Here is a 16,821-nt window from a genome sequence, read left to right as displayed (position 1 = left end):
GGGAACCTGTCTGGCTCAGTTGGTAGAACATGCAACATCTGATGTTGGGGTTGTGAGTTCCAGCCCCACATTGGCAGATTTTACTTAAAAAAAAAAAAAAAAAAAAGTTGCAGAAACAAGATCAGTTTTTTATCAGTCTGCCCCAAAGCATTTTGATTTTTATTATTCTTTTTGGTCTTTGTCCCTCTAACCATTCCACTACAGGTTTAGAACGATACTGATCATTCACTCTGTCTCCTCCTCTCCAACTTTCCATTATCAATCTGTTGCAGGTGACTCCTTTTTTATCCAAAAGGCACCGAAAAATACATTCTAGGGAGAGGATATCTAAATCTTCTCATAACCACTGTTTATGTATGCTTTAAGAAAAGTGTTAGGGACAGGTCTATTTTTCCCCATAATCCCCTTTTCTTAATTTGAAAATAAGGAGCAATAGGGGAGGAGAGGGGTCCCTCATGGGGTCTGTGTTCCTGACAAGGGTTAATATACTATGTGAAAGTCTTGCCCAGAGTAATTTCAGCCAATGGGAGCTCACCCTGATGAGGTCATACTTTCAGCCCACGCTTCATTGGTTGCCCTTCTCTTTACTTGGTGTTCTCGCAGAGGCTGGGAAGTTTTAGGGATAATAGGAGCTTTTTTCCTCTGCCCACTCATGCATGCAGTCTCTACTGAATCTCTGTAGCATGGCTTGTGCAGGAGTTGCTGAAAATAGGTGGTGCTTAGAGCCACTGGAGAAAATCTGGTTCCCATTCTTGAGCAATTTGATGTCCTCAACTTGAGCCAGCTCTTGTACCTGGGGCTGTAGGGGTGTCTTCTAGTCTGGCCCTTTATCTTTATCTTTGTCAGTAACAAGGATTCTCAGCAATGAGAACACGAATGAGATGAGGCTGATGCTAAACTCTGAGGAGGCGAGAAAGGAACAGCTAGTCCTGGGACGAATATATCCCATAATGTTTGTCATCCAGCGACCTTGGGGTCCAGCACTGTTTCACTTCTTAACTCTCTGTGATCTGGGAGCAGTAGCGCTGGCTGTGAGTCAGGCTGATTGTCCTTATGGTCCCCCAACAAAGCTGCAGGGTGATGATTAGGGGAACTGGGGATTTTTATCAGCCATCTCACCTCTGTCCATCATCTTTTACCTTGTCTACTTCTGTTGTGGGAAATTGTGTTGTCTGCACCATAGTGGTTGGTGTAGATCTTTCGACAAGGAAACAATTGTTGAGCTGTGACTCGGAAAGAACTTGGAGAGCTCTTGGCCCTGCTTTTACATCAAAATCTATCTAAACTTCTAGGAAGGAGGTGGGAAGCACCCAATTCTAGGTTGCAAATAGGGAAACGTGAGGCAGGAAGAATGAAGTAATTGTGGATGAGATGGGAACAATAAGGGAGTGCTTATCTCTGACAATCAGGCTAGTTTATGTGCATAAACTCATGCTTCTCTTCACACACTTAAGAACTAGACAACCAAGGAGCAAGATGGCACAAGCCACTATGACTGAGCTCTCTGAAGAAAATTTTCATGACTAACTGGTTAAGAAGTGAACATTTGTACACAGTAAAGGATCCTATAACACATGGGAGAAAATCGGTAGGCAGAAAATTCTAAAAGAAATTGCAGCACGAAACATATTCTTATGGTCTCTGAAAGCTGAGAGGGTGACAACATTCTGAAGGTGAATGGGTTACTTGTGCAGCTCTGTGGAGTAGGTGATCAAGCTGATGAGAAACATAATTTACTTGTAAAGCATAAATTCTCTGCCCTTCATGGTTGGGCTTCATCAAGAGAGACTCTGTGAGTGTAAGTTAATGAAATTTTACTCCATTTTGCTATCTAATCTTGGGAAAGTGGCTCTTTTTTTGTGACCTGGTTTAACTGTCTTGAAACAGGAGAACCACCTTGAATTCAAAGAAAGATTTTGTGAGTGAAAGACTCACTCTTAAGTATTTAAAAGGGTGGAGATGTCATTTAAGATTCTGATAATTCTGTCTGAAGCATCCTGAAACGAACTCCTCCCAGGGCCCCACTCATAGAATAAAGAAAAATCTCCCCATCCTGGTTCAGCCCACCCCTCCAACCTGAAACCATGATCCAGTTGGTTAGAGATCTGTCCCTCCCTAGATTGGATTTATCACAGAAAATGAAGGAAGACCAGGAAAAAAGGGAAGAATAAATAGTAGGTGGCTTCCAAGTTGAATTTGCAATGTAATATGTGCTTATGGGATGAATCAGATAATAAATTTGAAAGTGTTTTGTAATGTGTAACATGTTAACATGATAACAGGAGAGATTATGGCTTCAAAAGAACAGGAACTATGTTCTGTCACTGAACCTTCAGTGTCCAATCTGTTGTCTGCACATAGGCTTTTTTTTTTTTTTTTTTTTTTTACCTTTTTATCATTGGAAAGTTTTAATCAGGGGCGCCTGAGTGGCGCAGTCAGTTAAGCGTCCGACTTCAGCCAGGTCACGATCTCCCGGTCCATGGGTTCGAGCCCTGCGTCAGGCTCTGGGCTGATGTCTCAGAGCCTGGAGCCTGTTTCCGATTCTGTGTCTCCCTCTCTCTCTGCCCCTCCCCCGTTCATGCTCTGTCTCTCTCTGTCCCAAAAAAATAAATAAATGTTGAAAAAAAAATTTAAAAAAAAAAGAAATAATTTACCTCCATCCCCATTTTCTTTAGGAGATTATGATCAATATGAACAATAATATCAGAAAATCACATTTCCTATATTTCTCATTGGGTTAATCGCATTTGAGAAAAAAGAAATGGAATTCTTGGAATTCTGGGTTATTAAATAAAAGAACTGTAAAATAAACATCCTGATTTTATAAAGAGCAGAACTCAAACTATTTGCTACTTATGCTTGTGATTAATAGTTCATTCAGCTTCAGAGTTTTAAAAAACTTTTGTAGTTTGGCAGGTGGGTGTTGGGAAGTGACAAAGCCATTTTACTCCCTAGGGCTTACTTGTAGGGCTATGAGCCCTCTTCTTTGACTGTTATATGGATGGAATGGGGCCAAGGTCTCCATGTTTCTTGGTGTTTCTATTTTATCTTTGACCCTTGTACTTTGGGTTGGTTCTTTATTTCTAAGGACACAGATAATAGGCAGGCAAATCTGAAATGTTTGCCTGAACAGCCTTTTGGCATTTTTCAACATTGTTTTCTGGGAAGACCAGGGTGGTGAAAAGCCTACGAGTGGTCTACACTGAGATGGGCAACTAGCTATGGAGCTGTGAGTGTTTGAGTGAGTCACTTCCCTTTGGGGTTTCCATATTTGGGTAAAATGAGGCTTTTTTTTTTTAAGTAGGCTCCACACCCTACGTGGGGCTTGAACATCCAACTCCAAGATCAAGAGTCACATGCTCTACCAACTGAGCTAGCCATGTGTCCCTAAAATGAGGCTTTTTGATAAAGTGACATAGCGGAGAAAGTGCAGCCTCAAGAGTAAAAAGGGGGTTTTACGAGGGTTTGAATTTCATCTCTATATATTTTCCATATTTCTCATCTGCAAAATGGGTTGTTTCAGGAAAAACTTTATTTTTGGGGCGCCTGGGTGGCTCAGTTGGTTGAGTGTCTGACTCTTGATTTCGGCTCAGGTCATGATCTCACGGTTCCTGAGATTGAGCTCAGAGCCTTCTTGAGATTCTCTCTTTCCCTCTCTCTGACCCTCCCTTGCTCTTGCTTGCATGTGCTCTCTCCCTCTCTCTCAAAAAGAAATAAATAAACTTTAAAATAAACAACAACTTTATTTTCAAGCATCTATAGGATATGGAGTTGGATGGGTAATTCACCTAAGTAATACAACCAGCCAAGAAGCTGGTTATGGGATGAATCTCCCTCCCTCCCTCCCTTCCTCCCTCCCTCCCTCCCTCCCTCCCTCCCTTCCTCCCTCTCTCTCTCTCTATTACTCTACTTGTAATTAGGGAGATGCAAGTGAAATAATGGGTACCATTGTTTTTTTCATCATATTCACAAAAAACTAAAATATACAGAATATCCATTGTTGGTGAAATTTTAAGCAAAAAGGCATTCTCCTGTAAAGCCTCTTCTAAGGTAGGTTTGGTAGTTAGCTACCAAATTTATTCTTTTAGTATTATTCTTTTTAATGTTATTTTTGAGAGAGAGAGTGTGAACAGGGGAGGGGCAGAGAGAGAGGGAGACAGAGAATCTGAAGGAGGCTCTGAGCTGACTAGTGCAGAGCCCTACATGGGGCTAGAAACCATGAATGGTGAGATCGTGACCTGAGCTGAAGTTGGATGCTCAACCAACTGAGCCACCTAGGGGCCCTAGTATCTACCAAACTTAAATGTGTTACTCTTCAACTCGGCAATTTTGTTTCTAGAAATCTGTTAATAACCAATATATACATGAGTATACAAACATTTATTTCACTATATATAGATATATGTATTAGTAAAAAAGAATGTTATTGTGTGGTTTATGTGGGTCTTTACCTTCTACCTTCTTTTTTTTTTTTTTTTTTTTTTTGTAAAAGAATTTTTCCACTACTCTTTTTAATAAAGAAAACTGGAAACAACCTAAGATTTACTTATGGACAAATTTCTATGGAACATTATGTGTAAAAAACATGCTATAGAATATTATAGTATGTTCCTACTTATGTCAAGAAAAGGAATTGTGTGACTGTGTGCATTATATAAATGTAGGGAAAGGGGTGCCTTGGTGGCTCAGTCAGTTAAGCATCTGAATTTGGCTCAGGTCATGTTCTTATGGTTTGTGGGTTTGAGCCCCTCATTAGGCTCTGTGCTGATAGCTCAGAGCCTGGAGCCTGCTTCGGATTCTGTGTCTCCCTCTCTCTGCCCCTCTCCCACTCACATTCTGTCTCTCAAATATAAATAAACATTGAAAAAAAATCTAAATGTAGGAAAAGAGATCTGGGAAGATATACTTCATAAGATTTACTTTTAGAGGGGGATTAAGATTAGAGGGTAAAGAGAGAATTTTACTTTTTATTCTTTTTTTTTTTTTTAACTTTTATTTATTTTTGAGAGACAGAGAAAGAGCATGAGTGAGGGAGGGGCAGAGAGAGAGGGAGACACAGAATCTGAAGCAGACTCCAGGCTCTGAGCTGTCAGCACAGAGTCCTGTGAGGGGCTCAAACTTACTGACCAGGCCGCGAGGTCATGACCTGAGCTGAAGTCAGATGCTTAACTGACTGAGCCACCCAGGCGCCCCTTTTCTTTATTCTGCTAAATGTTATGAATATTCCCAATATTACATATTATTTTTACATTTGAAAACAATTAAAAAAAAAAAGGGTGCTGCTGTGAATCTCTCAGCCACTCTGTGAGTTGATTACTTGTCTAGATCCAATATCAGAGTTAAGAAGAGCCAAACATGTCTTAGGTCTAGATGGGCAGGAGAAACTTGCATTTAAGTAGCAAAACTTCTTCATGGTTTGAGGCTTGAACTGATAGACCAGTGGATCTAAGTAACCCCTTCTGAAGATAGCATGACTACATGGGAATGAGGGAGGGGTGTTTCCATAGTCTTCTCTGCTTTCCAAGGTGCTCTGTTAAGAAAGGAAAAGAAAATAAAAGGAGAAAGAAAGAGAAGAAAAGGTCCTAGGCTTCTTTGGAAGAGTCAAGGCGATCTCATAGTTGCAGTATCTAGAATCCAAGACTCCTAGGCTGGCACAGAACCTTCCAAGTTCATCTGTCTGTTTGCTTTCTCTGATGTCAGCATGTCAGATTTTATCAGACATACTAGATCCCTAGTAATGAAATTTCTCTTTAGGTCTCAGGGAGCTTTCTTTCTTTTAATTTTTTAAAATTTTTTGAATGTTTATTTTGAGAGAGAATGTGCGTGCACGTGCACACACAAGTGGGGAAGGGGCAGAGAGAGATTCCCAAGCAGAGCCCGATGAGGTGCTCCAACAACAGGATCATGACCTGAGTCAAAGTCAACAGTGGGATGCTTAACCAATGGAGGTGCCCCTGAGGGAGCTTTCTTGGATTATAGGTGCCCCCTAATTTCTCTGTGGTTTGCACATTTAGCTCCTACCACTGTGTACAATATCTGGGTGAGAACACAGACAAAACCTCATTTAAGATAGGGCTAAGAAAGAAAGGGGGAATCCTGAAAGAAGGGGAATCCTATTTTCTTGCTTGAGGATAACTTGCCCCAACTCTGAAAAGAGCTAGCATGGAGTTAAGAAAAGCATCACTCCAGGGGTGCTTGGCTGGCTTAGCCAGTAGAGCACATGGCTCTTGATCTTAGGGTTGTGAGTTCAAGCCCCATGTTGGATGTAGAGATAACTTAAAAAAAAATACGCCTGGAAAATTCAAAAAAATATATTAAAAACAAAGAATCATTCTTTTTAAAAAATTTTAATGTTTATTTTGAGAGAGAGAGAGACAGACAGAGTGCAAGTGGAGGAGGGGCAGAGAGAGGGAGACACAGACTCTGAAGCAGGCTCCAGGCTCCAAGCTGTCAGCACAGAGCCCTATGTGGGACTTGAACACAAACTGTGAGATCATGACCTAGGCCAAAGTCAGACACTCAACCATCTGAGCCACCCACGTGCCCCCAAAACAAAGCATCATTCTAATATCCTTCAGAACTCCCTGATTTTTAGATTGTACACAGGGTGAGAATGGTGCTCAAGTACTGGCAAAGCTCTGCACAGAGTGGAAGGGTACTACATTTCATCACATAGCTGAATATTTTACCATTTAAAAAACTGTGAATAATACTTATAGAAGAGTATATAATGTATATGTGTATATATGGTTTGAAAGATACTTATGAAAAATAAGCCCCGTGTACTGTCCAACCAGCTTGAAAAGTAGAATATTGCAGAATCTCTGAAGTCCCTTGGTGGGGTTGCTAGCACTGTGGTACAAGATGGGCACTCACAAAGGTCCTACCAAGGGGAGGGAAATCTGCTCCAGGAGGATAGGGCCTTTTCCTCGGGTACAAAGGCTCCACCTGCAGCTAGGCTGTGGATCTCTGGGCTGTTGTTGGCCACATAGAGGCTAGTGCAGCCCTGTTCTTGGGTGAGTGCATATATATGCTCCATACCCTCCACTAGAGGTAACAATTATACTGAATTTTCGGTTAATTATTCTCTCATTTTTCTTGAGCATTATTAAAAAGAAACAACATGCCTGTGGAGTCACCTGTGCTTAGTCCTGCCAAGACTTAATACCTAACCTAACTGCTATTTCAGCCTTTCCCAGGAGTCACATTTTAAAACAGCCAGTCTGGAATTTCCTGGTCCATGCTAGTGAGGTAATCTGCTTGATAAAACCCCAGCTATTCTCAAAGGGATGGTAACTGGGCCTGAAATAATCCACTCTTTGAACTTCCTTGTCCCATCCTGCTTCTGCATATAACAATCTTCCATTTTGAACTCAGAGCTCCCTTCTAATTGGTAGATGGGATGCTGCCCAATTCATGAATTATTTAATAAAGCCAATTTTGTTTACCATATATATATGTATATATATGTATTATATGTATGTATATATGTATTATATGGTACATCATCTTTTTTCCTCCTCAAAACATCATTTGCCTTTGTATTTGTTTTTTACTGTTGTTTTAACGAACTACCACAAACTTAGTGGCTTAAAAAATACAAATTCCTATGTTGGGGCAGAGATTATCTGTGAAGTCTCTACCTTCTCAATTTTGCTGTGAACCTAAAGCTGCTCTAACGTCTTTTTTTTTTTTTTTTTTTAAGGCATTAGGTACTAGGATTAAGCTAGCTGGGAACTCTCTGTGTTATCTTTGCAACTTTTCTATAAACCTAAAATTATTCCAAGATATAAGGTCATTTTTCTTAAAAAAAAAAAAAAACCCAAAACACAAATTTATTATCTTACAGTTCTATATGTCAAAAGTCTCGATTGTGTCTCACTAGTCTAAAATCCAGGCTCTAGGGGGCCTCTGGAGAGAATCTGTTTTCTTGTCTTTTTTAGCTTTTAGTAGCTGTCCACATTACCATGGCTCCTGCACCTCCCTCTATGCCCACCCCCTTGCTTTTCCAGGACAGCAATGTGGTCTGAGTCAATCTCACATCTAATCACTCCAAAACAAACACAAGATTGTCTGCCCCCCACCCCCAACCTTCAGATACCAATTGCAGGTAGTGGGTCCCTGGGTTACCCCCACTCCTGTCTGACTTGGCTATAAATCAGGGGTGTTCCCATGATTCTCTCTTCAAGTTCAGTAATTTGCTATAATGCTATAATGGCTCACAGAACCCAGGAAAACACTTCACTTTCTATTACTCGTTTATTATAAAGGATATTATAATGGATATAAATGAATAACCAGATGAAGAGGTATGTAGGGCCAGGTGCAGCAGGTTCCTAAGCTCAAGAGCTTCTGTCCCTGAGGAATTTGGGATATACTACTGTCAGAGCCCATGGATGCATTCACCAACCCAGAAGCTCATTAAATCTTATTGTTCAAGTTTTTATAGAGCTTAATCTCCAGCTTCCTTCCCTTCCCAGGAGGTCAGAGGTGGGGCTGCAAGTTCTAACCCCTCTAATCTTTTGGTCTTTCTGGCATTAGCCCCATCCTGAGGTTATCTAGGGGCCCTCTTTAAGTCAACTGATTAGCATGAACTCAGGTGTGATGGAAAAAGGGGCTTGTTATGAATAAGAAAATATACTCCTTTTACCCCTATAACTCAGAAAATTACAAGGGTTTTAGGAGCTCTGTGCCAAGAACCAGGAAAGAGACCAAATATGTATTTCTTATTATATCACAATGTCACACATATACATTATTTATATTCCATATTTGGTAACTAGAATACTTGCAGTCATTGCTGATATTATTCTGAAGTTCATTATTTCCTTGTGTGGTTTTTTTGTGATATTTTATTATGAGGTCATATTTCTTGGAACCTTACCTATAGGATTTCCAGAGGATTCACTTTTGCTTATGCAAGGTACAGGATGGAGGGGGGCGGGCACTAACATGATCACCTTTATAGTTTTCAGCTCAGGATTTTCTGGTTCACACCAGTATTGTGAAATTCTGGGTCTCTCAATATGCTTGTAAACTTGTTTAGAGATTCTTAGAGATGAGTTTTCTTTTTATCTACTCCATCCTCAATTAAGTTGGAGACAGATTTCCTTACCCTTTCCTTTGGTAGGTCAAGTTCTTTTTTTCTTGTTCTCCAGTTGAAGATGTGGCCCTTCAGGGATCTTAGTTTGGGGAATTCTCCAATGTGAATTATGGACAAGATACCAGAGGCCCAGAGAATATGGATGCCTTATCCAACTAGATGAGATCATAGAGGCTACCCAGATAAGGTGATACTTAGGACACTTGAACTGGAGTTAGGCTTATTGACATAATTACACTCTGTTCCCCAAAAGGCAGGAATCATGTCTAGTGTGTTCACTGCTGTGTCTCCAGAATGTGGCATAGTACCTGGCATATACTATGTGCTCAATAAATATTTTCAAGTGTGTGAATGAGTATGTACTATCCAAGTATTATAGGTGGAGGGAAACAATACACATAAGACAAACAAGAAGAAACAAATAGCAAAATTTGTTGTTAAAAGGCAACAAATTTGCTTACACTAAGGGCCATTTCATTTTTCCACAAGTGTTTTTGTGGTACTTGTTTTTGGTAAGACACTCATTTAGGATACAGGTAGTATCCTACTCTAAAAGGGAAGTAACACACTTGCATAATAACTATAATACATCTCCCTCATGTACAGTTTGGTTTCTCTCTTACTATGAAAGACTGAAATAAGAATGTGAGCCCTCATACTTCAGAGTTTCTCTTCTGATGAGCTGGGAGACTGGAAAAACACTGGATGCTTCTGTAAATCATTATACCTTTGTCTTTAGTGGAAAAGAGCAGTCAGGTGTAAATATTTGGCAAAAATATGGTTGTATATAGAGTGTAATCTGCAAGTATTTGGGCTGTTAGTTTGCCAGAGAAGGTGTGGCCCTAATGAAAGGAATTTGAGGAGGCTGGCTGGTCAAGTGGTAGGAGGACCCAAAAACCTCAGGCCTCTAAGGGAGAGGAAAGGTATGCAGAATGGCAAGATCCTCTTACCTGGATTTCTGGCCAAAGGGGTAGCAGAAGGCCCATGCTTTTGTGAAGGTCAAAATCTCATTGAATCTCTGAGCACTTTTTATTTTGTATTTTATTATTATTTTTTAATGTTTATTTATTTTTGAGAGCAAGGGCCGGGGAGGGACAGAGAGAGAGGGAGACACAAATCTGAAAGCAGGCTCCAGGCTCCAGGCTCCAAGCTGTCAGCACAAAGCCCAATGGGGGGCTCAAACCCATGAACTGTGAGATCATGACCTGAGCTGAAGTTGGATGCTTAACTGAGTCACCCAGGCACTCCTCTGAGGACTTTTTAAGTTTCCTTTACATGGAGGGGTGCCTGGCTGGCTCAGTCGGTGGAGTGTACGACTCTCAATCTTGGGGTCATGAGTTCAAACCCCATGTTGGGCACAGAGCCTACATAAAATAAAATAGAATCGGGGCACTTGGGTGGCTCAGTTGGTTAAGCATCTGACTTCATCTCAGGTCATGATCTCACAGTTCGTGGGTTCCAGCCCAGCATTGGGTGAGCTCCACTTCTCTCTTCCTTTCTCTCCCTCCCTCTCTCTGCCACTCGCTCACTTGCAACCTCTCTCAAAACAAACAAAATACTAGAATAAAATAAAAACCTTATTCCCTACGCTTAGCTAAGCTATTTTCTTCTTACACATTTTTTTTTTCCCTCTTACACAGGTGTAGGAAGAGGGGAGAAGAAAAACAAATATCTTTTTTTTCTTTTTAAGTAAGCTCTACCCGCAACATGAGGCTGTAATGCATGACCCCAAGATCAAGAATCACATGCTCTACTGAAAGAGCCAGTCAGGCGCCATCCCCCTTTTTTAAACAATAAAAGTTCTGATTGTGGAAAAAATACCTAGTTGACTATAGGAATTTAATCAAGAAGCCAAAAGAAGTTAGCCTTATAGCTGATGATTTCATTGGCTTATATTATTGACATACACTGAATTCCAAGTGATCAGGCCAAAAATGTGTACTTGGCAGAGATGAGAGTTACTGTCAATTGTTCTAGCTTCCCAAACTGGATGGCACCAGTAGCTGTGTGAGTGAATATGGAAGCTGAAATAAACATTATGTTAACTTTGGTTCTATTCCAAAAACATTCTATTCCAGAGATATGTAAGATAAAGCTTTTTTAGGGCAGAGATCATGATTATATCCCTTAACATAGTACCAGGGCCATAATAGTTGCTCAAGAAATATGTGTTGAATAAATAAATGGCTCAAAGGTTACTTTGGGTTGCTAAGATCAGAACAGTATTTGCCATTATTTTGGATGTTGGCGTGGGATTTGTACACCCTGGAACACTTTCTTCTCTTTGCAGCTAGTAATTTTTTTTGTTTGTTTGTTTATGAAGAACATGCATTCTTGCACACTGGCACAATGGTCCTGGGGAAAGTGGCCCAGATAGGTTCCACTGCATTCCTTAGAAGAGCCAACAATACCACTCTCTAATGGTGAGTTGCTTCTTTATGAGAAAATTTTAATTTTGTTTAGTTTTTAGTCCTTTCTTTTTCCCCAATATACAGGAATACTTCCAGAAAAAGAAAACTAGCTGAGTTTGATTGAATTAGGTAGCATTTTGCTACTTTGTGGGAATCCAGGTAGTTACAACATCATCTTCTAGGCAGTCGATTTTCCTGCACATAAAACTGCATCTATATCCCATTCTTATCAATATATATGTCTTATTCTATAAGTGGGAAGTGTAAATATACTTCCTTATTAGGGAGGAGGTATGCTTATATGTGTTACAATTCACAAGGTTCAGATATCTTAAAGACAGGGGTGCCTGGGTGGCTCAGTCAGTTGAACATCTGACTTTTGATTTTGGTTTGGGTCATGATCCCAGAGTCATGGGATTGAGCCCTGAGTTGGGCTCTGTGCTGAGCATGGAGCCTGCTTGGGATTTTCTATCTCTCTCTCTCTCTCTCTCTCTCTCTCTTCCTCTCCCTCTCCCCATCTGCCCCTCTCTCCTGCTTGTGTACTCTTTCTCAAAAAACAAAAACAAAAACAAAAACAAAAAACAAAAAACTTAAATAGCCCCAAGAGTTTGGAGGCTCTTAGTGGTTGTTGGTTTTCATTTAAAAATAGATTTACAAGTATTTAGCAACTTCTGCCAAAAAAGACTTCCACATGAGGCTCATCACTAGCAATAAAAACCCAGATGGTGGCAAAACATCTCCAGAGACTTCTTTAGGTCTCTGAAAGCAGCATAGGAGAGAAGAGTGAAAAATTGGAGTACAGAGCTTATAAAACACTTTTATGTATACCAATTCATTCAGTATTACTTTTCCTATTTTACTAATGGGGACTCTAATGTGCATTTAGGTTAAGTACCTTGCCCAGAGTCACATGGCTACTAAGTGAAAGGGCTAGAACTCAAACACAGGTTTTCTTATTGTAAGTTCAATGTTCTCTAAAAAAATTTTTTTAATGTTTATTTATTTTTGAGAGAGATAAAGAGACACAGTGTGAGCAAGGGAGGGGCAGAGGGAGGGAGACACAGAATCTGAAGCAAACTCCAGGCTCTGAGCTGTCAGCACAGAGCCTGATGAGGGGCTTGGACTCACCAATGGTGAGATCATGACCTGAGTCGAAGTCGGGCGCTTAACCGACTGAGCCACCCAGGTGCCCCATAGGTTCTATGTTCTTATTCCAAGTCTGACATTCATAAGTATTCAATGTTTGTTGTGTTTATTTTACTTTTTTTTTTCAACGTTTATTTATTTTTGGGACAGAGAGAGACAGAGCATGAACGGGGGAGGGGCAGAGAGAGAGGGAGACACAGAATCGGAAACAGGCTCCAGGCTCTGAGCCATCAGCCCAGAGCCTGACGCGGGGCTCGAACTCACGGACCGCGAGATCGTGACCTGGCTGAAGTCGGACGCTTAACCGACTGCGCCACCCAGGCGCCCCTATTTTACTTTTTAAGTGATAAAGTTAGTGGGGACGGGATATGTCTTTTGGCTTTGGCTGACTACTATGGCTCCAATTTCTTATGAGAATGCTATTAAAAAAGATAATAGCAGCCTTGATTGAACAAAAGTTCATCTATATGCTAGTCCTCAAATAGCCTTGGTCTGATATGAGATCAGTAAGGGTGAAGAGGATACTTAAATAATGAAAGTTTCCTTATTGAAGGCACAAGAGAAGGGCTCAACATCCTGCTACAACTAGAAGAGGGAATTCAGACTATTCCATAGTGGGGTTGCACAGAAATTCATTTGCTTTCTCTTTGAATAATAAGGGTGTCGGTTGTGAAGTGACTACAGAGATCTACTCCTTCACTTCAGTATTATCCCAGTGACACTGGTCACCCTGGGGAGTCAGACATGCTGAAGTCCTCCCTGGCATCTAGAATGTGTTCTGGGGTTGCAGGAAGTGTGTATTTCTTCCATAGTGATTTGACATATGACTTGACTTCTGAGGGAGATAAAGTCTCTGCTCAGAGCAGGTGGGTAAGGTGTTTGTTTTCCTGGGCTATAAAAGTCATCTCACAAAGAAATAACTACAAAGTTTCACCTGAAGTGATAACTTTCCTGGCAGGGTTTACCTCCAGCGCAAGTCTTAGCAACACACCAATCACTTCTCATCGGGTCCAAAGAGCTATCTGAAATGCTGTTTTGACACTAATTATATATTCAAATGTAACCTCTACATCTATAGGTAAAGCATTTGGAGGGAAAAGGAAGGAAATAAGTGATGTAATTTTGAGGTGTTTTCTTACTTATAGTGACTACCAAATGAAGACATTCTATTTATTGCAAGATGTTACATTTCAGTCAGATAATTCTTTGTTGTGGGGAGGGCTATCCTATGCATTGTAGGACGTTTAGCAGTGTCCTTGACCTCTACCTGCTAGATGCCAATAGCACCGAGAGCTCATAGAAGTGCCTCTAGACATGGCCATAAAAATTATCCCTGGTTGAGAAATATTGTTTTAACCAAAGCAACAGGATATTATGAAAAAAATCCAACAACTCCCCCTACCCTCCAAAAAGCCTACTAAAGTGAGTTCTGAAATGGACTCCCCCTAGAAATAAGGGTTTAGACAGAATCAGGTAGATAACTCTAAATACAACAAGTTATAAAAGGTCAAGTGAGAAAATAATTTTTTGGAGACGGTTGCTGGTATGCTGTGATTCTTACCAGATGCCTGCCTTCCTTTTACCTCAAGCTGAGGGAGAGGAACCTTCAGTGGAACTACTCAGACTACATGAGATGTGCCTCTTGTAGTTAGAGAGGCACAGTGGACCTGTGTCTGATTCCTGCCTGGAAAATAGAGAGGAGCTGAGAGGGGCTGGCAGCTGTTTTGGTGGAAGAGCAGAGGAACGCCCAAACTGCACTGGGTTTGGCCTGTCTTCCCCAGTTTGTTTGGGCAAGGAGTACGTGAGAGATTCACGCAGACCAAGTGTGGACCATACAGAGCCACCGCTAGCCGAAATGGCACCGTGAGAAGGAAGTTCTCTTTCATCCAGACACTTCATACCTTCTATTGAAAAATAGTCCCACTAATTTAGTTTGGACAAAACACTTTATTGCCACCTGCTGGAAAACTGTCAAAATCAATAGACAAATCTCTGGCAAGGATGGTGGGAATGGTACTCCCTAGGGTATGGAGTGCACCACCACGCATAACTATATGGGGTGGCCCTGGGGTCACTTGCAAATGGGCCAGTGTGAGAGCCATCTTAGATCCTATCAGACAGAGTTCTTACAGAGCATAACAAGTTTCAACAGACAAGAAATTGGAAGTGGGCCTCCAGAATGCTAGGGCCTGAAAGAGGAAGTAAAAGAACTGTCAGAACAGAGTGCTTTTGCTGGGTGGATAACCACCAGAGGATGGGGATGCAGGTGGTTTCTAAAGTAACCGTGCAAGTATCCATCAGGAAAAAAAAGGTGGCTTTAAACATCTACTATGCCCAAGTGTTAAACCATCACATGGAAGTAAAAGTTAAGAACTTTCCCACTCCCCTTACTTTTCCTCTCTCCGCCTCCCTTTGCCTCTGGTTGGTAAGCTGAGGTAATACAAGAAAGACCAGGCATGATGCCTCTCTCGGGCAAACATTGAGAGAGAAATCCCCAGCTGGAAAAAAGGAAAAAGTGTCATTTTTTGTGACTCAAACACCTTAGGACTTTTTTTTTTTTAAAGTAAGCTCTATTCCCACATGGCACTTAAAATCACGACCCCAAGATCAAGAGTCATATAGTCTATAGATTGAGCTAGGCAGGAACCCCTCAAACACCCTAGGAATTTTCTATTCCTAAGAGGGACCATGGAACCCAAGGAACCCGCCTGAACCAAGTGTATAATAAATGTACTTCCACTGCCCAGGTTTAAAGGGATGGTGAAAGATGAAAATAAAGGGGTTTTGTTTCATTTCTTAAATTTTTGTTTACAAAAATGTTTAATGTGTATTTTTGAGAAAGACACTGTGAGCGGGGAAGGGCAGAGAGAGAAGGAGACACAGAATCTGAAGCAGGCTCCAGGCTCCAAGCTGTCAGCACAGAGCCCAACCCGGGGCTTGAACCCACAAACCACGAGATCATGGCTGAGCCCAAGTCAGATGCTTAACTGACTGAGCCAGTCAGGTGCCCCTTGTTTTTTTTTTTTTTTTGTGTGTGTGTGTGTGTTTTTATGTTTATTTATTTTTGACAGAGAGAGACAGAGTGTGAGCAGGGGAGGGGCAGAGAGAAAGGGAGACACAGAATCTGAAGCAGGCTCCAGGCTCTGAGCTGTTAGCACAGAGCCCAACTTGGGGCTTGAACTCACAAACTGTGAGATAAGGACCTCTGCCAAAGTCGATGCTTAACCAACTGAGTCACCGAGGCACCCCTTGTTTTGGTTTTTTTAAAATGGTACTCCTGAATCTTGCATAGATTCATACTGGTCACATATAACACTGGTTACATGTTATAAAGTAGGATCTGGAAAAGATATCTTCCAAAGACATGTTTTTGAGTTTTACAGGGGAAAATGGTCATCAAATTAATTCGTGTTTTTGGGAGCCCATACTTTGGGAGTGGGTGCAAGGCAATCTCTGTCCTCTGGGAGCCTACAGTCTTGGGTTTCATACTGGAGAGTAATGTCCCTATTACAGTCAGTTATGTCAACAAGAGCCTGTGTTGCATAGGCAGGACAGGTACAAGAAGGTTTTTACTCTAATAATTTACTCTATTTTTCTTGCTTACGATTAAGCTTTGGAAGCAATCATGTTGCCCCTGTTCTTCAAGGATGTAACCACAAGTAAAGCTTCCATTTAAGATGTTCAAAGAAAGATGCAAGGCTGAATGCATAGGCTGCATCTTTTTTTTTTTTTTTTTTTAATGTTTGTTTATTTTTGAGAGAGATGGAGGGCGGACGGAGAACCTGAAGCAGGCTCCAGGCTCTGAGCTGTCAGCACAGAGCCTGATGCAGGGCTCAAATCTGAGGACTGCAAGATCATGACCTGAGCCCATGCTGGCCGCTTAACTGACTGAGCTACCCAGGCACCCCATGAATGCATAGGCTGCATCTTGATTGGGCTGCTGTGGAACTGGGGCCTATCTGGTCCTCAGTTTGGCAAGATTCAGAAACTTACATTTCACTTCATTTAAGCCTAATTAGTCTCTGCGAAATTAATTCGGATAAAACAACTTTATAACTCAACCCAGTGAACAGAAGCTGATTTATAACCCTCAGGTGAATTTATTAATTGAGAAAGAGTATATACAACTAGTTTAACTAGTACCAGTCATGTCCATTGTCT

The 16,821-nt window shown here is 41.1% G+C and overlaps 1 non-coding gene across 1 annotated transcript; it reads left to right on the top strand.

Annotated features, from left to right (window-relative positions):
- Window positions 1-10,388: 10,388 nt before the first annotated feature.
- Window positions 10,389-10,461, top strand: TRNAE-CUC. Its single transcript has one exon. It is a non-coding gene; the product is annotated as a tRNA-Glu (tRNA).
- Window positions 10,462-16,821: the final 6,360 nt, after the last annotated feature.

Source organism: Prionailurus bengalensis, chromosome A1, assembly GCF_016509475.1.
Source record: "Prionailurus bengalensis isolate Pbe53 chromosome A1, Fcat_Pben_1.1_paternal_pri, whole genome shotgun sequence".
Lineage (NCBI taxonomy): Eukaryota > Metazoa > Chordata > Mammalia > Carnivora > Felidae > Prionailurus > Prionailurus bengalensis.
The sequence above is the reverse complement of the archived record's forward strand: the minus strand, read 5'-3'. Positions and strand labels throughout refer to the sequence as shown.